This window comes from Thermobia domestica, chromosome 3 (genome assembly GCF_964235325.1).
Source record: "Thermobia domestica chromosome 3, izTheDome1.hap1.1, whole genome shotgun sequence".
NCBI lineage: Eukaryota > Metazoa > Arthropoda > Insecta > Zygentoma > Lepismatidae > Thermobia > Thermobia domestica.
The window spans coordinates 135,732,487-135,750,713 of NC_137456.1; the positions used below are offsets into that span (position 1 = coordinate 135,732,487).

General features: G+C 34.4%; 1 long non-coding RNA gene across 3 annotated transcripts in view; it reads right to left on the minus strand.

Annotated features, from left to right (window-relative positions):
* Positions 1–519: 519 nt before the first annotated feature.
* LOC145680762 (uncharacterized) overlaps positions 520–18,227 on the minus strand; it is a 54,647-nt gene continuing 36,939 nt past the window's right edge. For 2 of the 3 annotated variants that reach the window (XR_014130672.1, XR_014130673.1), the window contains exon 2: positions 520–712. This is a non-coding gene — a long non-coding RNA (uncharacterized LOC145680762). Of the gene's footprint in view, positions 713–17,782; positions 18,117–18,227 lie in introns of those variants that run through there. The other variant, XR_014130671.1, reaches the window with a different exon arrangement.

An 18,227-nucleotide genomic window follows, 5' to 3' on the forward strand; every position in this document is an offset into this window, starting at 1 on the left:
GGTTTTGGCCAGGCGAGGTTTTGGTCCGCGAGGTAGTCGCCGCGAGGTTCTGGCCGCGAGGTTTTGTACCCAAACCACTTACATAAACTTATATTTAAAACCCTCTTGTGTTTGTCCAGTAATTTAATTCAAAAGTATATTTTATATTGGCTTCTGGAAGTATTAGCCTGGCTAACAGAGCTAGTATGCACTGTCCGCATCTGGTTAAAGATAATTCGAAATTTCCTTTTTAAAAATTTCACTAAAAGATCCTAAAAGTTGCAAAAGTTCAGCTTAATTCCCGATATAAACTATCTCTGATAAACAACATGCCATCCATTACTTGGAATTTCGTAGGTATAATACTTATCTTTGGACATCTTTTGGAGGAATAAAAACAACATAGTTATTGCAGGAAGTAAGATATTTAAGCTGCTTTTTTGTTACACAATAAGTATTTCTTTTAATTATACTTAATGCTATATTGATAATTGCATTAGTATAATAAATGACAATAAAAGAGAAGTTGAGATGTTACTCTTATCTTTGTTACAATACACATTTATTATAATTTAATATAGATATAATACAGTAGGTTTTATAGTATTCATGAAAATTGCGTTTGTATGTATTTTGTAAGTATACATTTTATGATTATTGAAGTTGTTTTACTTCATTGTTACTGGTAGGATCTGGGTCTTCTGATGAGTCTTCCTTATCCTCGGTTGTGTTTCTAGAAGAGAAGAAAAAATATCTTTTATACTTTAATGACTTAACACAAGACATAAACAAATACATATTAAAATATTATCCATGTATCTACGGGGTTTGTCCGAGAGGTAGTAGAACTGATTTCTTTCTAAAGTGTGGTGAAGCAGGGGATGCTACTGCGCTGGTTGGGTGATGAAGGTTTTCAACTACCAGAACCCCAGTCGCCAGTCATCTCCAAGCCTTCACGAAGTGTACATCGACTTTAAGGTGGACCCGTTTCAAGGTGCCTTGTCTCTCCACAATGAATCGTTTGTTAGAGGATCATTACACGGTGAAGTTTTGTGCCAAACTGAGTAAAACTGCAAGTGAGACTCATGACATGATCAAGACTGTTTATGGGAGTGATGTCATAAGTCAATCAAGTGTTTCTGAGTGAGCAAAGTCTAAAATGAAATTGATGTTGATAATCTTTTTTGACAGCAGAGAAGTAGTTCACAAAGAGTTTGTACCGCATGGTCACACTGCAAATGCTGCATTCTACGTAGAAGTACTTAAAAGACTCAGAAAACGAATCGCCCGCGTCCGTTCAGCAATAACTGGATCATGGAAGCTTCATCACGACAATGCGCGGACCACACCACCTTTGTTGTCATGAACTTCCTGACCTAACATGGCTTAACACAACTTCTCCAGCCACCCTACAGCCCAGATGTCGCTTCTGCAGACTTCTTCCTCCGACTGAAAAGGGTCATGAAAGGACAGGACCACTTCTCGGTCCAGGTCATTCAAGAAGAGGATGCGTAATAAGAGAGCTGAAGAGCATGCTAGTTTCCACGTTCCAAGGAGCCTTCGGTGATTCGGAGAATCACTGGAAACGCTGTGTTGATACAGAAGGGGCATATTTTGAAAACTTTTTAAAAAAAATGAAATGAAATCTTTGAGTTTTACGTCCCGCGATTATGCCGGTGAGGCTAAAGGAGACGGTAATGATGAGTAATGAATGGAATGGTGGAATGAAGAAGTGGAAGGAAACGGGAGAACCCCGAGGAGACCCACGCACGCGGTGTTTGTCCACCACAAAGTTCACTTGGCGGGGGCTGGGATCGAACCCGGGACCCCAAGCTCCAGAGGTGAACGCTCTACCACTGAGTCACCGCGGCCCTTGAAAACTATTAAGTCAATGTGTCAAAATTATGAATATTTTTTTTTAATCAGTGCTACTATTTTGCGGACAAACCAGTATGTTGAAAGACAAGAAAATTTAAAACAAATGGGGGCAGAGGAGGGGGAGGCAAAGTGAATATATGAGGCAAAGCGAATGATGTAATTTACAATGAATTGAATATAGATGGCAGGAAATGATTGACCAATCTTATGACATTACTAGTGGAAGAAGGCTAATGTCTACGTGTTGTTGTTTCAACGAGAGAGAAGAAGAAAAGAAAATTCGCATTTTGCTTAAAAAAAAATCACAGGCTAAGTTTTTCAAAATCTTTCCCTACTATTCCGTAAAGTGATTGCGAACATAGCTTGCATGAACAGTGTGGAGTCTTACCTTTATTATCATATTTGTAATAGTAACTACGCAATCCATATGCTCTAGATATTCTTCTGTTTCGTATGGCAGTGTGGGGCCAAGAGAAGAATTTTAAAAGGGGCAAAACGAATAGCGATTCATTGTCAAGGAATCTCTACATAGATATACCATGTACATCTGGAGTTACAAAGAAAAATCACTTTCAAAATCTTCAGAAGATGGTAGTTACTGTGCAAATTTTGTCATGAATATTATTCACACCAACCTACTAAAGACGATCCAATGCTCTATATGTGTGTCATGGTTTCACGAAAATTTCACTGATTATGAGGTTCAAGACATTTATATTTGTGATCTATGTAAACCAAGCATGTGATGTAATATTCTAGGCACAAATTTGTTTTCTGCAGTTTGCTGTTACGCAGATTGTTGTCATTAAGGTTATTTTAGATTAAAGGAAACAAGACACTTAGAACACTGCCTATTTGATAAGAAAGTAGACCTATGGAGTTGAGTTCTTTAAATATGCTTAGGTCTAGTGTGTATGCAAGCCTGTGTAGATCCATTTCCGTATTTAAATGTATTAGACTAACACTCACAAAATGTTAAACACTTAAATATTATTGTACGTCAAGCAATTCGTTTAGGTGGTAGTTTCTTTTGTTATTATATATATATATATATATATATATATATATATATATATATATATATATATATATATATATATATATATATATATATATATATATATATATATTGCATATTTGTATTAAACTTTTGCCTGTAATAAGTGAGTTTTCGCTTATTCACTTTGTCCCAATATCATGATCTGCTTTGTCCGACCATTGGGTCAAAGCGAATAAATCGCAATATTTCAGTTATTACGTAATATCACTTAATTGTATATATATATGAGAAGGCACAACATTTCCGGTTGCCAAGTTGCCATTGGCGACTAGAAATTTAGAACTGGCTACAAGTGTTCAGTAGGAATGTACACCCAAGTCCAAAATTATTGTCGCATGTCTATAAATATGTTGTGTTATGGGGTGTTTACACTTGGTCGATTTAGTCGCATGGCTAAATCGACTCGCTGCATTTGCGACTAAATCGAAGCAACTAGGCCGAATCAGATCGATGGATGTGTTCAATTGTTTCAACCGAAATTGAATGCTGCTTGCCGCCTCGCTCTCCTCTGGTCGATTCGAAATCGACTGGCAATTTTAAAGATGTCCAAGCAAAAAGTAATTCGTACAATTTACGGTGTTATAGCAGAAGAAAATAGAATCGACCACAGAAAATAGAACGTCTTTCAATTCAGTTGCTAGTCGATTAGTCGCTTTCGATCAACAAGCGATTAAGTTGAAGTCCTGTTTACACGGTCGATTAAGTTGAAAGTGACGTCAATTCAACTGAATCGAACGCAAATCGACTAAGTGTAAACGCCCCATTAGGAATATAATTTGATAACGACTTTGCCCGGTATTTGTTACAAAGTTAGTAGGTGTATAATCGGCAAAGATATATATGTGGCAAATTTTATGTCAAAATAGCAGTAAATATGAACAATAAAACGAAAACAAAACTTTCTTGTCCATTTAGCAACATTTTGTTTTACTTATTCTAATTTTTGTATTTATAATTCTTTTCCTATGAAATTTACCACAAATACACATTTCCCAATTATACACATAGTATCAGTATTAAAAGTACCCTGCAAAATCATTATCAAATTATATTCTTACAAGAAGACAGTTATAGATATGCGACAATCATTTTGGACATGAGTGTACATAACAAAATATTTGCAATCTGTATCATCAAATGTAGTTCTGTCCCTTCATGTATTTTATATTTTGGGTTGGTCTCATAAAGGAAAAATTCTTGAATTTGGTGTGGCAGAAATAAACTGTTTTTTAAGTACTTGCAACCAGATTTATACAGTTAAAAAGTGTATCTTGTTTTAGCGGAATGGGCAGAATATAAACTTTTTTCTTCATTGACGTTGAATCAGTCACTGAAAAAATTTTACAGTGAAAACTTCATTACGAGGTTTCCAAATTTGCTTCCAATTGTCACATTTTGTGGAGTTTTACCTGTGAGTACTGCTTCATGTGAGAGAGACTTCAGCAATCTCAACATGGTTAAGACTGCCTACAGGAATTCACTAAACACTGCCACACTGGATGATTTGCTAACAATTTACATCGATTTCCCTTCACTTAAGGACTTTGATCCGAAAACTGCAATCAAAAACTGGTACTTCAGTGCAGAGAGAGAGCATTACACAAACGTGAAGTCTTAAGGTAAGATATTTTTTAAAAAGTATATGAATTGTCCAGTTCAAAATTGATTATCCTGAATCTTGTTTGGTTTCGAGATTTTATGCCCTTAGGTAATCTCTTTCTTTGACAAACTAAAGGTCGTGGGTGGGGGGCTATCATAATTTGTATGTAAGAGATACTGATGACCATCATTTTTGGATTGGCGAGTGCGTTTGACTTTAAAATTTCGCGCCCTCGTATATGAAATTCTCATTATTCTTATGTTATCATTTGGAACTTTAATAATTATAAAATATTTCCTAAAAGATTTAGTTTCCTTGTCCAAATTTTAGTTGTCATTTGAGGCTGTTGAAGTTAATTGGTTCGCTTTGCCCTCCTTTCCTCTAATATTTTCCAAATTTATGTGAAATTGTACAGCATGATTTTCTAAAAATTGATTTCATTTGACTAGAATTTCAAACTGAATTCCAATTTTCATGCGGTTTGTTACAAATTCGCAAGGAAGGATGGGAGATTTATGGTACTATGTTTACTGGTTTAAATTTATCCGTAGTAATATCGATCCCCCCCCCCTCCGTTAAGAAAAATAGCAAATATTTGCCAGTGTACCTTATAGTTCGAATGAGATTTTGGATTTTTGAAGCGAAATTGCAGAATTCAAATTAAGTGTTAGTGAGAATACAAAGTAAGTGTTTGTGGTAACATCCATAAATCACACGTTGAATAGCTATAGCCGGTTTCTTGCGACAAACAACGGAGAGATTTCTTGGGCTACCTAAGGAGTCGGTAACTGGCATCTTCCACAACACCCACCTGCGGAGCCCGATGCTTCCCTGCCTCACTCAAAAACGATCCTGTTTCTTCCAATTTATTCACTAGCGACTATATTATGTTCCTGTCTGGGGTAAAACGTGAGGCAAATTTGTTTCTAAATGCCCTTTGCGTAGCAACAAGAGACTCCGTTGTCCAAAATCTCTTAACGATAAACTCATGTTGCTCCAAAGAGTACACTGTTCTCACTGTATCCTGGTTATACTCACACACTTGAACAGAACTTACAGCACAATTCCGAACACAACGGTCCAGTTTCCTGTTTCTAATGATATGGCGAGGTTGCGATCCAACGAAGAAAACTCAAATCTCCACACCACACCACACCACACCTCATTCCAATTGTAAGGTACACTGGCGAATATTTGCTGGTTTTCTTCAGGTGTGGCTGATATTACCCGGATGAATTTAAACCAGTAAACATAGTTCTATAAATATCCCATCCTTCATTGATCATTTGTCACAAACCGCATGAAATTTGGAATTCAGTTAGAAATTCTAGACCCAAATGAAATCAGAGAGTTTTAAAAAATCACCCTGTATATTAAATTTATTAAATTAAGATTAATAGATAATACACTTACATATTTGAAACCTGCGTATTAGGAGCTCTATTGAATTAGCTGAATTGGGTTGTTATCACTGTGTATATATAGTGAAAATGCAGATATAACCAGTGGCCACCAGTTACAGTTTGGTACCAAAATGTTCACCACCCTCTTAGGTATTGATCAACACCAATATAATCTCTCTATGACTTACGGGTTCGATATATGACTCCTAAATCTTCCGAAATCGGAAATTTTTGGCCAATATCTCTGGAACGCTAAAAGTAACGCGAAAAATTCCGTCACTTCTTTCAGATAGTTTTTGATGCTGTATCAAATGGAGGCTCAAATTGAAGAATTCGCAAATAACAGATAGACACACGCACACACACATACACACAGAGGGACAGAAAATTCAGTAATGAACTTTTCGAGTTCATTGAAAACAAGGCAGAGATTTTCAGCACACTATTGCAAGCAAAAGTAAGACTCCCGAAAAGCTCTGTGCAAGGTGAAAAAAAAATGCTTCACAGCAACTGAGTGGTTTACGGATATTTCTTTTAAAGCCCTTCTACAAGCTAAAAGAGTAAAATAACCAGCCAAAACTAATGTCAAGTCTAGCAATAGGGATGCGCACGAGACAAGTCGAGACAGGATTTTCCTGACAAAATTCGAGTCGAGACACGGCTCTTCTTTTACCTCGCTTATGAAAATAATGTTAACTCAACTTTTAGAGTCGTATTGCTAATAAATGTGTTCAACCCCCTCCCCCATATATCAATGTAATTCCAAAATGTTGTGGTACAAACTCTTTTCTTTTGCGTAGTCTAATATGGGAAACGGACATTTTAATTTCAAAACATTTATATGCCTGAGAAACTAACAAATCCCATCTGCTTCTTACAAATAACGTATTTTAAGTCTTTAAACTGAAAGCCACTATGAAATTGGAACTTGAGTATTGAGTATGATGCTTCATATGAATTAGACTAATTTGGATTTTGTTATCAGATTTCTTGATGTCCAGATGAATTTTATGAAAATTTTAAAATTGCAATAGGGATATTTCAGAAAGGAAATTGCCGTGAATTTTTCTTTGTTATTATCTATAGTTATGTGATACAATTTATAACGACTCACCAAGGGTAGTCGTCAACCTGGTTCGATCGATGATATATGGATCTTGAGTGGTAGTAATAGTTTGCATGTAAATATATCTTTAATAATTAGATATACTATTATTCTCACCTTTTCTATAAGAATTATAAAATCGATGAACGGTACTAAATGGTTTATTAGTTGATACACTTTTTAATATATTTTCATTCAAACTGTCATACACACATACAAGATGATTAGGTATCCATAAACAACTACATAGCAACTAATTACATAACACTATCCCATAATATATTTTTTTTACATATATTAAAAACATTCTTCTTTTGTTATTATTAAATTAACATTCTATTAAGTATATTGCTTATGTATGAACACTTTCTGCCCAAAGTGCAGGTAATTATTAATCTATCCAAAGTATTTCGTTATATAAAATGTCGCCCGACAATTGGACTGAATATAAAAGTCATAAGTAAGCTTGGCTTTTATCTTCAAGAACCACTGGTCCGTTTACAATAATGGTCTTACACTACTTATGCATTTCACATTTTGATCGCCCCTCGTATGTATCTTCATTACATATCATAGATATAGATACATTTATAACAAATCTTTCATTTCATTAATACTTATTTTTTACTACATTAATTATATTTATTTCATTATCATTCATTACATTATTATTATATTTTATTATTAAAATGTCGTCGCCTATTTATTTAATCCTTGAAGGGTGCGAAGTCAAAATCGTAAGAAGCAATTACAGTTAAAACATGAGTTACCATTATCCAGGGCGCATTATATAATAATTATATTGGGTGATATTTTAAAATAAACATTGGATCAATAAGGCATAAAATATAGAAGAATTTTATTCAAGATAGTCGTTGAATAATTAACTTAATAGAATGAATCTTATACTCAACATAATCTTTGGCAGTTAAGTTTTCAACACAAGTCAATCTAATATAAATAATCTTTGCTTTTAATCAATTATGAATCGAATTATAATTCCTCATATTGCCTGTATAGCGAAGTTATAAGAATTGTTTTCATTATTGATATTAACACATAAACTTAAAAATAAAAGTTCACAAGAATCTATAACTGATATGGGTTTAACCTAATTTCATTAACGGTAATCAGCTTACATTCGTACTTGCATATGATTCTAATAAAGTACATTGTACTGCACAATTATGATTAGGTTCAACAATATGTTGTACATGTATTTCATCGTGATTCTGATTTTGATACGAAGTGCCATCTCTTGACCTCCAATTACGTCTATCCATGTAGCTTGTTGTATTCCTGTAATTTCGCCCTATATTCCAATTGTTTTTATGTCTACTTCTGTTGGGTGATTTGACATCAGGATTATCACGATTAATTAGGTTAGGCTGATTCCCTACATAACTTTGCCTATTTCGTTCGTTTTGATTGCTAGAATTTACTCGGCTTAGGTTGTGTTCCGTATCGTTCACACTTCTGATATTCAGATTCCGAACAGGTACAAAATGATCTGAATTATTCTTATTTTTACCCCCTCCTACTTGTTGATTCAAAGCATGGTATTGAGTTTCATAGCATTGGACAAGCATTAATAAATGATTGAAACTCATACACTGTGTAGAGAACAAGATCTGTTGTAACTTAAATGGGAGCAAATTTCGAATCGATGCTATTATTCTAGATTCCGATTGCAAGGGATTAACGACTTTTAATTCGTTGTATGTATTTACAACAAACTCTACAACAGATTTGTGCAAACGAGGATTGAAATGTTGATTTCTAATGGTGGCATCTCGATTTGCAAGCAAAAGGTCATTTTCATAATTCGCGATCAATGCTGCCTTAAATTCCTCATATGTATTGATGTGATCACGTACTGCTTTAAACCATAAAGAACATGGTGGGAGTAATACATGAGGGATTAATTTCATATATTGTGATCTATCTATACACATTATATTGCATTCGTCCTGAAATTTTTCCAGGAAAGAAGTAGCGTTCTCATTACATTTACCACTGAATTTACTCATAGCCCGTATTTTACTCATCTTAACACTTAACTTTACCTTTCTTTTATCATTCCGTGTACTTATTGGGTGACAATTCCTATCCATGACGTGATGTGTCGTTGCACCATCCCTTTTCCGCCCATCTATCCTCTTCGGATGAATTTCTTCCAAAATGATATCCTCATCAGACACAGGTGAAGGCGACGTCATCTCTGGTGAGTGGGGAAAATTCAAGCGATCACTACCCATATTATCGTGGTATGTGTTGTCCTTAACTTGTAGCGTTCTAATTTCTTCCTGTAGAGTAGCTATCAATTGCGTATTTGCACGTATGTTGTTAGAATTATTGATGACCTGAATCTTTTGCTGTTGAACAGAAGATTCTATTACTTCTAAATCCTTTTTTACACCACTGATTTCTTGGATTTGATGGTTGTGCTTATCCTGACAATCCTCGGATATTCTTTTTAACTTTTCCTCGAACTGCGAGGTGATGTCATTCATCGCCTGGACAATTGACTGTTTCGTTTCATCTGACTTCTGTTCCATTCGTCTACTTAATTCCTCATATTGCTTGTTAGATTCTTCGGACTTATGCTCTATCGTCTGCCTTAACTCCTCGTATTGCTTGTTAGATTCTTCAGACTTATGTTCTATCGTCTGCTTTAATTCGACCAAATTTTGTTTCATGGCTTCAAAATCGTCCTTTCGACATTGTTCTTGCCGCTGTAAGGCTAGCAAGATTCGTTCTTCGAATGTCATTCCTGGGGCTACACTATGTTCACCGTTATCACCATCATTGGATTTATTTCCTATTGCCTCACCGTTCATTTTTCTTATAATTATTTTACCACTTCTCAGTCTTGTGAAATTTGTGTTCATTAACTTTATTACAAAAGTAAATTCACCCTTACTTTGCTTCGGGATATGAATTTACAGCAATTCCCGGGTGAGGTAAACCAAAATTTTTAGCTAATCCCGGTGTGAAGGCACCAAAATTTTTATAACGACTCACCAAGGGTAGTCGTCAACCTGGTTCGATCGATGATATATGGATCTTGAGTGGTAGTAATAGTTTGCATGTAAATATATCTTTAATAATTAGATATACTATTATTCTCACCTTTTCTATAAGAATTATAAAATCGATGAACGGTACTAAATGGTTTATTAGTTGATACACTTTTTAATATATTTTCATTCAAACTGTCATACACACATACAAGATGATTAGGTATCCATAAACAACTACATAGCAACTAATTACATAACACTATCCCATAATATATTTTTTTTACATATATTAAAAACATTCTTCTTTTGTTATTATTAAATTAACATTCTATTAAGTATATTGCTTATGTATGAACACTTTCTGCCCAAAGTGCAGGTAATTATTAATCTATCCAAAGTATTTCGTTATAAATTGAACGTTTTTCAGCATTTCAAAACCTGTTCAATTATAAATGTAAGTAAGGTATCAATAAAAGCAAGGTTTTCCTGATGCAATTACATTGGTAGCAACTTCCGGTTAAGTAAACTCTGCAACGAAAGCACGAAAATAGTCTCTAATATCTAAGGATTAAACGTTGTAGAATTTTGTTTTTATTAGTGGCAGAAATTATAATATCTACCACTTTCAGTTTTAATAGAGAAAATACAACATTTCTTGCTATTTCTTATGTTTTTCCTGATATCTATCAACAGATAGACAGATATAATGTTGTATAATTATACTTTATATAATTATGTATAGAATAGTTTGAAAGTATAAACAGCATGCACAGGAGTTGACATGAATCACAATACAGTACAGAATAATTTGAGAGACCTTGCACGAAAATGCAGTTTGCATTTAATCTTTATGTATTTCCATTTATGCTACTATATTCCATTTATGTTCCCAATTAACTTTTGGTGCACTATCACGACTCACTTGATGACAGTATTAGGTATTATTACATGATTTTATCGCTTATCGACATTCCTTGAGTAATTTCAATCATTATTTTAACGTATTTACAATAATTCTTCTTATAAGTAAGGTATTTTTGGATAAAAATAATACTTTTAGATTTCTAATTCTTCATATTTCTGATACTCCCAATTAAGGAATTGAACCCAAGGTAACCATAGCAGAGCTTCAAAAATAGGTATTTGTGCAGGAAACCGGGATAAGCTCAAATGTTTAAAATGTTCAATTAAAGTGGTCGTGCTGGTCTGAGCTATTCATCATTCATACATTAGGTAACATAAGAGATTCAAGAAACAAAGTATCATCCAATGATTAAAGTTCAATCTAATAAGCCATAATGGTTTGGGGATGTGAAGAAAAAGAAACTGTAAATTTTTACTCGTTTATCGTTGCTCTCACGCACGTCATGAGGTGTAAATAAAAATAAGAATAATCTAATTTTCAGTAGGTTATTACTTACACATTTACTATTAACAAACAATCAAATTCACACTTCGATACCTCAAGCAATTTGGAAGATACATGAGAAAAGAATAAAAACTAAATTGTCGGGAGGACGATCCTTTCAAAGTTCGACTACTTGAGTTTAGGAGTTCTTTTTACTAGAACGTTAAATGAATGATAATGAAAATTTAACATGCAGGGTATTCGGAATTGAGCAACATGGTTGCACAAATGCGTCGTCTCGGAGCTATATCCCATCGAAAATTGTTCGAAATTATATGAAGAGGGTCGTACCTCGAAAGCGAAATGTAGAATGAAGCTTGAATAAAAGAACTGCATTATGTATTATCGTATTGCTAGCGTCTTAATGAACAACTTAATAAAATAATACTTAGTACCAGTTTCATATAAATAAATTACATATAGTTCTCCTACCCCATAAAGTTTTAGGTTTACAAATTAATTGGTTTATCTCAATTTTCTCGAAGACTACGCATGAGCTTCATTCTTTTTACTCGCATATATTATTTTGTTCACTTCAATAAGTTTTATTGATTGGCATATACCTCAACTTTGGACATGTGGTAGAATTGTACACCCTCCACCGCTCTTGCTCACGACTTTGCTCGTGTTACTTGACAACTTGAAATTCAACTTTTATTTATTTATTTATAAAAATAAAGCATTACACGATTTGTGCTATATACAGTCAGAAATGTTCAACATATCTCATCAGATTCTGACATAAGTAATTTATGTAACTCGATATTGTTTGTTTTTACATCTAGAAGAAATTTCACCTAAAAATCCCATTACAATTCCGCCCAAAAATCCCATTACTATTTCGCTAAAAAAAATCCCATTACAATTTACTCAAATGATTTACAAAATTTGAAGTACACAGTGTGCGTCAATCGAATAAGTGTTACCATATGATAGATATATTGAACATGTCTGTCTCTCCTCACGAGTTTTCTTAACTGAATAAGAAATTAGAACAGATAATGATCTAGTAAATGAGTGGTACACGGCAAAGAGTGAAATTTAGACAAACTACGAATAACATTAAAAATATAGGTATTAATTAAATTACAAGTTTATGTGTATTAACACTTTGATCACAGATGTTTATTGGAAAGTATATTCTTAACTGTAATGAAATATTAGTACAGGCAATGACTTGTTAAGTGACATGCGACTAGCAAAGTATGGAATTTGGACAAAATTATAAAATGACATTGAATGTATAAAAAAAAGAAAGTAAATGAAAGTATCATTATTTTCCATTTTCAAAATAATTAAACGAGAAAAATATTTTAAAATTTTGAGGATATATTACTCTCAAAGTAAGAAATAGTTTTGGACAGGTTATTTACAGGTGACAAATATGTCCTGAGGTCATAAAATGATCACGATGGAATAAAAGTAAATAAATAATAGTTAGAAATTAATTACTAAAGAAATATTTTTTAAAAATATTAAAATATAAATTTTTTCAAAGTAATAAATATATGTATGATGCTGCCTAATTTTCGCTTTTTTTTAAAAAAAAAACTTTTATTATTATATTTTTGATTGAAATGCACGAACCAAATAATACGTACAAGATTTAGGGAGATAGAAACGAGCCGCCTTATGCAGAATCGTTTTGATGTATGATAGAGTCGTACTAAACGTCTGACTACTGCAGGAAACATATGTTAGTCGAACTCTTTAGTATGTCATTAATCACGAGTCAAAACGAATCTGCTTAAGGCCCGACAAGTCTAGCTCAGGACTATGACGAGTGGAAAGCTGTGTCAAACCAATCAGAAGATTGCTGATCTGAAAAGATTATTTCTCGGGATGTTTTCAAGGGACTGGTGAAGCAATTTACTTGGATTTTCTATTTATTACTATTAAAACATGAATATAACTACGCACAAGGCAACTATCTCCACGTCAAGCTTATTACGTTTTTAACAGAAATCATCATTACTACTTACTCAATATTAATAACAACGTTTGTGTTGTATCCAATAAATTTTCCAAAATTCGCAAAATTCCTACTGCATTTGTGTTTGAATAATTAATGGAAAGTCTGACAATCAAGTTCCGATACCAATTTCCTGTAAGGTTGTTTCAGTAAACACATTTCCATTTCTGATTCAATATTAATAGTAACGTTTGAGTTGGATCCAACAAACTTTCCTAGCTTTAAGTTTTACATTCCACAGTTCTGCCAGCTAGGCTAAATGAGACGGTGATAATGAGAAATGAGTGAAATACTGAAATGAAGAAAGTGGAAGGAAATGCGAGAACCCCGAGAAAACCTACACACTCAATGTTTGTCCACCACAAAGCTCACTTGGCGCGATCTAGGATCGAACGAAGTACCCCATGCACCAGAAGTGAGCGCTCTATCAGTGAGCCACCATGGCCCTTTAGCAGGCACGTAGCCAAGGGGGGTCACGGGGGTCCGGACCTCCCCTTCTAGACCAGAAATAAAAAAATAAGGAAGGATGAAACAAAATGAAATGAGAAAAAGAAGGATCAGCGTTAAAAATATAAGACTACAGGAAGCTTTTGGTTACTCTTTCTTATGAGGAGATTTGTATTACAGTAGGACGTCGATAACACTGTTCAACAAATTTTGATCGAAAGTATGTAAATTCTTTGAAATTGCGATTTTTACATTCATTTAAGCATAATAAGAAAGGAAATGATAATAGAAGAATTTTCTTAGCTCTGGTTGTGAAAAAAAACGCCCTTGTACAACAGTAGCTGTATATATACAAATGTACTAATATTTATAGAACATTTAAGCAAAATCCTTGTAAAAACCTACATTTCACTTTTTTTTTATCTACTTCACTGTGATGTGATAAGCTGGGGAGTTAAGAAGTACCCTAACCTATAGCTTTCTATACCCTTGTACTTCCTTTTTCAAAATTGCGCAAATACCAGTTTCACAGCGATACAGAAAATAAAATAACCGTGGTCAAGTTAAACATTAACAATTCCGTAATAAAAATCCGTATTAACATCAAAACATGAAAAATACGTACAAATACCTTTTTGTGCAAGAACTACACTGCAATGTAGACAAAAGTTTCAAGTGATCCCTTGTACAGGATTATGTTTATTTTATTTTGAGCGTCTTCGCTTGGCTTGCCTTTTGTAGGTTACATCTGGAGCATCCCTTGCAATAGTCCAACAGTAGTCGGCCAATATGTTAGAACTCCACTTTCCCTCATATCTCTTCTCCATGGCTGCAATATCTTGATGGAAACGCTCACCATGTTCGTCACTTACTGCTCCACAATCTTCGGGAAAAAAGTCTAGATGTGAATGAAGAAAGTGGAGTTTCAAAGACATATTGCAACCAAGATTTTCGTAGCACAATAACAATTTTGCTACCAGTTGTTTGTAATTTGTTGCTCGGTGTCTTCCCAAGAACTGTGAACAAACACTCTTCAAGCTTTCCCACGCAGCTTTCTCCTCACCTTGGAGAATTTCGTCGAACTTGTGATCTTTGAATAGTTGCCTAATCTGTGGCCCTATGAAAACACCTTCTTTAACTTTGGCATCACTTAATCGAGGGAATTGTCCTCTTAGGTACTTATAGGCCTCATCCTCTTGGTTCATGCTCTTAACAAAACTTTTCATAAGACCTAATTTAATATGTAGAGGGGGAAGCAAAATTCAGTTACGATCTACCAGTGGTTCATGCTGCACATTTTTCACTCCCGGCTGAAGAGTTTCTCTTGTACTCCAATCACTTTTGCGGTAATGAGATCCACGATCTCTACTGTCCCATTCACATATAAAGCAACAATACTTTGTATACCCTAACTGCATACCTAGCAACAGTGCTATTACTTTAAGGTCACTACAAATGAGCCACTGAAAATCGTAATATTTAATGGCTTGAAGTTTTCATAAGATTCCTTCATATGAACTACGTAACCTACAGGAATTGAAGGAAGTTCATTTCCAATATGTAAAAGCACTGCCTTTAAACTCTCCTTGGACGAATCTATAAAGAGCCTCCACTCTGTAGGTTCGTAATTAATTTTAAGTGCCCTCATGAGACCATTTACATCTGTACATGCCACAAGTGTGTCTTCCATAGTAAAAATGAAGTGAACATCTTCTCCCTATTCCGATACACTGCAATATTTACCTTTTCCTGCAATAAATTCCATTACTTTAAGCGTGACACTAAAATTTCGGCTTTGCTTTTCGAGAGGTCCAAGTCTCTGATTAGATCACTTAGTTCCTCTTGAGTAAGTCTATGTGGTTCACATGGAGGTTCTACAATAAACGTAGGGTCCTTCGAAGTACTTGATTCAGGAGCTTCAACTTCTTGATTATCATCAGAAAAAAGATTGTATTCTTTAGGTGGGTCAGGAACAGGTAGTCCTTCTCCATGTTGAACAGGGCGCATTGAAGAAGGAATGTTAGGATAGATCAAGGCCCGCTTCTTCTTCGTGGAATTTCCCCCCTTGACGGAAGGAACCATACAAAAATAACAGTCTCTGATGTGGTCGCTTGGCTCCCTCCAAATCATGAGCACTGCAAAAGGCGTTGAGCGCCCCTTCCCATTAATCCAATTTCTTAGATTGCTGGCACAAGTGTTACACACAATGTGGGGTGCCCAAGATTTATCTTGGTCTCCAATTTTACAACCAAAGTAATATTGATAGGCTTTTCTTATTAGTGGTGTTATAGTCTGCTTTTGTGAGGAAAATGTCACTTTCCCACACACGTAGCAGAAGCTATCCGCACTGTTTACACAATTTCGCGGCATTTTTGTTTATTGAAATCCTCAAAATGTCACTTGAAATAGTTCAGACAACTATTTAAAAATATATATTCGAAATACCAGTATTTTTGCGTACTTCTAGTTGTATTTTTATGTCCTGCACTACACAAACGTCACACCCAAAACGCTGATAACTGCACTAAACCTGTCTTTTCTAACAATAGCAGAACACTACTGAGATAAGGAACACAATGAAACCAAGCGTTCATATAGTTTCTCCAGTGTTTCCGGATCAGTGTAACATTTTACCCCAAACGAAGCGAATATATTTATTTTTAAAGCGTTATTATTAGACATGCCTGTAAAACGAAAAGTAGAGCTAATATTCGAAAATAACTTTCAAATTCGTGATCAGCACCACAAAATCAGTAAGAATTAGCTGATTTTGTTGAATTTATATTTTCGTTGTTGAACAGTGTAATCCGAACGTGGTCCCTAAAAGCTTTTTACATTTTGTCTTAGTGCTAGCGATAAACAAACAATAGAGTTGTCGGTCGGCGTTGTGTGGAATCTGTGTTTTTTTTAAAAAAAGCTTATTAATATGTAATTGTTTGTCATACATATTTTTATTTCCCTTTGGTTATTGTAGAAAATCCGAAAAATTTGAGAATACAAACAACCTGTGGTTCCAATTAGCTTGGATTTTCGACTTCTTACTGTACTTGCAATACATGGTGGCGAGGTGAGCGAGATATCCTGAAAGAGTCAGGAAATTTGAAATTTCTAGAAAAGTTACGGAATTCTCAGAATTTCTGCTACTAGTCAGGAAGATTTCAAGCTTCTGAAAGCATTATGCCGTTGTGTAACAGCGTGGACATTTTTTAACGTAATTTTTCTTCATCGCATTCTTGCAGTATCAAACATGTTATTTCAAAAACAATTTCCTACTCATCCTTTAACCTGTCATTTGGAACCGACAATAGTTGACGGAATAATAAAAACAAAAATTTATGTGTTAAGAAAGTTCTGTTAGCATTTGATTCAACAGAGAAAGGTAGGCAGATATTGTAAAATACTTTGGAAGACATTATTGAGTATGCACGTTTTATAATAGTGAATATATACTTTTTATAATAGTTGAGGTCATTTTATTGTCCTAACAAACCAATATATGTTGATAGTAAAGTCGTTTAGATTGATCAAGCTCTTGGGACTTCAGAATGTCATGTCACGCCCCCTCCCCCTCCTCCCCGTTAAGAAATCCTGGCTAAACGAACCAATATATGTTCCAGTTAAATAGTCTAGAATGATCGAGCCCCTGGTGTGATGACCACAGTATTTCATGTCACGGACCCCCCCCCCCTGCCTGCCTTTAGTAACTAATAAATTATTGAAATTAAACAAATTCTTCCTTCTAGAATTGTGTCTAAATGTATAGGCTAATGAACGACAAACAATATTTATTGCTCAAGAAGCTTGCTCATCACATATTTTCTATCCTACGGTTAATAATAATTTGCAGGCTTCATTTTTGAATAAAAGAAATGACTAAATCTTACAACTAGTAACCCATTACTGTTACCTTATTTTTAGATTTCTTTTTCTTCTTGTTAGTCTTGACTCTCTTGCGATGTCCTGAAGACCTTCGTCTACCAGAAGGCGATATAGTTGTTGTAGTAAATCTATCCAGAATGGACGCTCTCTTAATTCGAAAATCGGCAACTTTTAAATCTGTTCCAGTTTGTTGAATCTCATTCTCCATTAGAGCTAATATACTTGTAAATAGCAAACAAAGAAAAAGGAAAAGAGCAAAAGCAGAAATTGGGCGTTTGAAGGCAACCATTTTCCTTGATAGATCGAAGAGTTACTAAGTAAGATTTGTTGTGAAAACAAGCACTGAAATTAGGAAAATAAATGGATTCAGTAGATAATGTATATGAACTTTAGTTCAAAAAGCTGACCCTATTAAACTAAAACAAACTATTAATTATGATTACGTCATTAAGCAAAGATGATAAAAGAGAGTT